Genomic DNA, 5,920 nt, shown 5'->3' on the forward strand with positions numbered 1-5,920 from the left:
CGAAGGGTTCTCTGCCTACACTTGGAGAGTGTGAAACGATGAAGGGTTCTCTGCCCACACTTAGAGAGTGTGAAAGGACGAACGATTCTCTTCCAACACTTGGAGAGTGTAAAAGGATGATGGTTCTTTGCCAATATTGGGAGAGTGTAAAAGGACGATGGTTCTCTACCGCACCAGGTAGTGGTAGAAGAGAGTTTTGTAAAGGCTTCTCCTCCTTGCTGTGGGTGTAAAAGGAGAGTCACTAGTGGTATTAGTGCAATACTCGGAGGGTACCTCCGAGGAGTGGATGTAGGTCGTGTTTGACCGAACCACTATAAATCTTATGTCTTTTTATTTTTCGTTGCTTTTATTTTTACTTTTTAAATTTGTGGTTGAAAAAACTTTTCTACAAAAATTCACTAAAGTTATTATCGGTTCAATTTTAAAAAGAGGGATAAATTTTTAATTACCAATTCCCCCCCCCCCCCCCTCTTGGTTAGCCGCTTGGGTATAAGCTTAGGTCTAACAGCCTAATTCATATTGAATAAGTTTTAATAAGTGGTATTAGAGCTTTGATTCAAAATTATAAGTTTAGACTACTTTTTGATTAACATAGATGGCTATATTTGAAAATCGAAATACACCTGAGGGTTACTCTATAACTAGACCTCCATTGTTCAATAATATTCCTTTTGATTTTTGGAAAACACGCATGTTTATATTTTTATAGTCACTTGATTACCGTATGTGGATCTTAGTTCAAGAAGGGTATACAGAACCAACTAGACTAGTTGATGGAGTTAGAGTTGAAACACCTTTTATGGAGTGGACAGTAGAAGAACGTGACTTAGCACAACTAAATGCAAAATGCTTGAATAGTTTCTTTTGTGCTCTTAAATCATAAGATTACATACGGATTTCTTCTTGCAAGAGTGAAAAGGACTATGGGATAGACTTTGTATAACTTATGTGGTTAAGCAATCTAGACTTAATATCTTGTTGTATGATTATGAATTGTTTTGCATAAAACCAAATGAATTCATTTTTAATATGTACACAAGATTCACACAAATAGTCACCTCTTTACATGCATTTGATAGGAAACTAACGAATACTGAAATGGTTAATAAGATACTTTATTATTTGCCTACTACTTATGATGCTAAAATTACTACAATTATAGAGTCTAAAGATTTAAATTGTTACTCTATTGACAATCTTCTTGGATTGCTAATTGCTTACGAGCAAGGTGGTTAGCCAAATAAAGATTGATGCAGGTGAACCACAAAGGGAGAAGAATATAGCACTAAAAGTAGAGGAGTCCGAGAGTGAACACCCACAATCTGAGGATGAAGATGATATCGCACTGATGACTAGATAATTCAAAAGCTTTCTGAAGAGGAAGCAAAAGAGACGTCAGCAATGGAATCGAGGTAAATTTAATAAAAATGTCAAGTTTTCAAATGATGTTATTTGATATGAGTGTAGAAAACCTGAACATATTATGACAGACTACCCAAAACTCAAATCCACTCCTAGCAAGGAGAAGGTAGAGAAGAAACCAATTGTGAAGAAGGGTAAGAGGTAATTTTAAAGAGCTTTCTGGGCGGACTCAGCTTCAGACTCATTAGAGACGGAAAAGGAAGAGGAAGTCACTAATCTCTGCTTAATGGCCGATAATCTTGATCAGTCAAATCAAGAAGAGATATGTGACTTAACTTACAATAAACTTTTTAAAGTTTCTGAACACATGCATGATGCATATAGAAAATTAAAAATGCATGCTAGTCTGAGCTTAAAATTTTATGAATTACAAAAGCAACATGAAATCCTTAGAAAAGATTATTGTTTAATTGATGACAACCACATGAAAATACTTGATGAGTTTGATGACTTGAATAAAAATCATGAAATGTTAAACAGAACTTCAAATTGAAAAATAAAATAATAAGGATGAATTAGAGAGCAAAATATATCGAATCAATTATACAAATCAAAATTTGGAAGATATGAATTCATTTTATAAAGTGAAGATAAATGCTCTCGAGGATAATAGGATATCCCCTAAACTTGTAGATTTCAGTAATCCTATTTTGTATCCTAAATTTATGTAATCCCTTAATAGACTGATGAATAGTAGAAAACTTAGGAATCCATTTCCAAAAGTCAAATGTAATAATTATGGATTTATTGGACATATAGCTCACATATGTACTTTGAAGAAGAAAACTTATTTGGTGTGGAAACCTAAGATGCATAAACCTAGACATATCATACATGCATCTATTATAAATTGCCAAAAGAAGAAACCAAACTTGTTTGGGTTCACAGGTCTAACGTTGATAATTTTACAGGGTCTCTCTCACATAAGACCTCATGAGAGCATATGGTACCTAGATAGTGGATGCTTAAAGCATATAACTGGAGATACTGCACAATTCATATCGCTGGAAGCCAGGAGTGGAGGCAAGGTTACACTTGGAGATAACACCATAAGGAAGGTAGTTAGGTCAGGTATGATTGGAAATCTTAAAAACTTTTTCATTAAAAATGTATTATTGGTAGAATGCTTAAAGCATAATCTATTAAGTATAAACCAGCTATGTGATAAAAGATACTCTATAAAAATTGTTCCTATTAGCTACATATTAAGCTTAATTGAAAATGATGTTTTGAATGATATAAGGGTAAACAACGTGTATATACTAGACTTAAATTGCATTAAAACTCCTACTGCTTTTTGTTTAAAAACTATTACTGATGAGTCATGGCTTTGACATAGGAGACTTTATCACTTTAACATGAAAAACCTTAGGAGAATTACCCAAAAGAACCTAGTGAGAGGTATACCAAAACTAGACTTTATTAAGGACCACCTTTATGATGCATATCAATTAGGAAAAAATGTGAAGTCCTATTTTTTTTCTAATAAGGATCTTAGAACTTGTAAACCTTTTGAGATTTTATATATGGATCTTTTCGGATCAGTTGGAACTGTAAGTCTAGGAGGGAAGGCATACGGATTTGTGATTGTGGATGATTACTCTAGATTCACTTGGGTTAGATTTTTATTTCATAAGAGTGAATCATTTGAAGAATTTAGAAACTTTTTGACTTGGATTCAAAGAATGCTAGGATGTGAAATTATGACTATTCAAAGTGATTATGGAGGAGAATTTGAGGATGAAAAATTTGAGGATTTTTATAAGGAAAAAGGAATTGATCACTATTTTTTTGCTCCTAGAACCCCTCAGCAGAATAGGTTAGTCGAAAGGAAAAATAAAACATTAATAGAAGCCGCCCGAGCCATGTTAGCAGAATACTCACTTCCTAAATATGTTTGGGCTGAGATGGTTAGCACTGTATGTTATGTTCTAAATAAGGTGAATGTGAGATCAAAATTAAATAAAATATCCTATGAGTTGCTAAAAGGAAGAACACCTAATTTGTCACATTTGTATGTTTTTAGATGTAAGGTGTTTATTCATAACAATGGAAAATCTGCCTTCAGAAAATTTGATCCAAAATTAGATGAAGGAATTTTTATAGGATACTCAAGTGTTGGAAAATCTTATAGAGTATTCAATAAAAGAACTTTGGTAATTGAGGAGACCAGACAAGTTGTATTTGATGAATCTGGAATTTTGTAAAAACCAAATATTGTAGAAGATGAGATTGAGATTAACTCCCAAAAGATTGATAAAATAAATTTGCAAGAAAATTTGGAGATAGAAAATCCTTTGCCTAGAGATTTGAGATTTTCTAAAAACCACCCAAAGGAATTGATTATTGGTGAACCTAGTGAGGGTGTAAGGACTAGGCGTGGGTTAAACAAAGAAGTCAATTATTCAGCCTTTATTTCAACCATAGAACCCACAAATATTGATCAAGCACTTTTAGATGAATTTTGGATTTTGGCTATGCAAGAAGATTTAAATCAATTTGTAAGAAATAAAGTTTAGAAATTAACCCAGGAGTAGTAATTAGAAATAAGGCTAGATTAATATCTAAGGGGTATAATCAGATTGAAGGGATTGATTTTGAGGAGACTTTTGCCCCTGTAGCTAGACTTGAAGCAATTAAGATGTTGTTAACCTTTGCCTATTTTAGAGGATTTAAATTATACCAAATGGATGTAAAAAGTGCCTTTTTAAATGAGGTAATTCAAGAGGATATTTTTATAGAATAACCTCTAGGTTTTGAAAATTTTAAACACCCTAATCATGTTTTCAATCTAAAAATGGTATTATATAGATTGAAACAGGCACCTAGGGCTTTGGTATGAGAGATTGAGCACCTTCCTACTCGAAAGATCATTTGAAAAAGAAGTGTGGATACAACTCTCTTTTTGAAGAAAATTAGAAAGGATATACTCATTGTACAAATTGATAATGATGACATCATCTTTAGATTTTCAAATAAAAATCTTTGTGATGATTTTTCTAACACAATTAGAGAATTTGAGATGAGTCTAATGGGATATTTATGTTACTTTCTAAGCTTTAACATTAAGCAAATTGAGGAGGGTACATTTCTTAGTAAGTCAAAATATATTAAGGACATCTTTAAAAAGTATGAAATGGATAATGCTTAACTTGTTAGTATGCTTATGAGTTCCTCAGTTCAGTTGGATAAGGACCCTAAGCGAAAATCTGTTGATCAAAAGAAATTTAAAGGGATAATTGGATCTTTGCTTTACTTGACAGCTAGCCAGCCCGATATCATGTTTAGTATTTATTTGTGTGCTAGATTTCAATCAAATCCAAAAAAATTACATTTAATAGCAGTAAAAAGAATTTTAAGATATCTATTAGGAACTCAGAACTTAAGAATTTGGTATCCAAAGTTTAGCTCTTCATTTGAAATAATTGGTTATTCATATTTTGACTTTGCAGGTTGTATGGTTGATAGAAAGAGCACTTCTGAAATATATCAGTTTATTGGAAATTCCTTAGTCTCTTGGTCCAGTAGAAAACAAAATTTAGTAGCCCTATCTACTGCTGAAACTGAATACATTGCATTAGGAAGTTGTGCGGCACAAGTACTTTGGTTGAAACAACAGTTGAATGATTTAGGATTAACTATAGGCACTATTCCTATTTATTGTGATAACATTAGTGATATTTGCATTTCTAAAAATCCTTTTCAACATTCAAGAACCAAATATATAGACATCAAGCATCATTTCATAAGGGACCATGAATTCAAAGGAGAAATTGAACTAATTCATATTTCTACAGAAAATCAACTTGCAGATATTTTTACAAAACCACTAGCCTTTGATACTTTCAGTACATTAAGAACAAGGCTTGGTGTGATCGATTTAAATGTTTAATTAAAGTGATTCTGCAACATTGATGTGTGTTTTTCTAGTTAGTGTTTTTATGTGTATTTTTTATTTTATAATTTTCTATGTTTTCTATCGTAGTTTATTGTGTTTGTGCATTTTTGGTTTTGAGAAATCTTGTCCATATTGTTTTGTGTTCTCTCATATCTAGATTTTTTAATACATGATTGAAAATTGAGTGAAAATTGTTTGGGACGAAATTCATTTTGTACGGCACGAATTGTGTAGTGTATTAACTGTTGGATTTGAAATGTTTGCATATAATTTTTCAGTTTTCATTTTACTGTTCATCTGTACGATCATGACGATCGTCCAGACAATGTGTATTCAATCGTATGTATGCGTGAAGGCAATTATACGATCCTTTGGTTCGTCCATAGGAACACATGTCATTTCAAAATGGGGGACGTTTTAAAATGCCATAAAAATGATCTTAAATGTCTGATCGTCCAGGACGAACACTTATTCGTCTGTACGATTGTTTGGTCAAAAGTCTGTATAAAAGGATGCATCGTAACTTGTGTGATTACGAAAAGCCGTTTCATTTTTGGACTAATTCGTTCATCCATACAAAATTTCGGTCATACGTACGAA

The sequence above is a fragment of the Dendrobium catenatum genome, unplaced genomic scaffold, assembly GCF_001605985.2.
Source record: "Dendrobium catenatum unplaced genomic scaffold, ASM160598v2 fragScaff_scaffold_1557, whole genome shotgun sequence".
Taxonomy (NCBI): Eukaryota; Viridiplantae; Streptophyta; class Magnoliopsida; order Asparagales; family Orchidaceae; genus Dendrobium; species Dendrobium catenatum.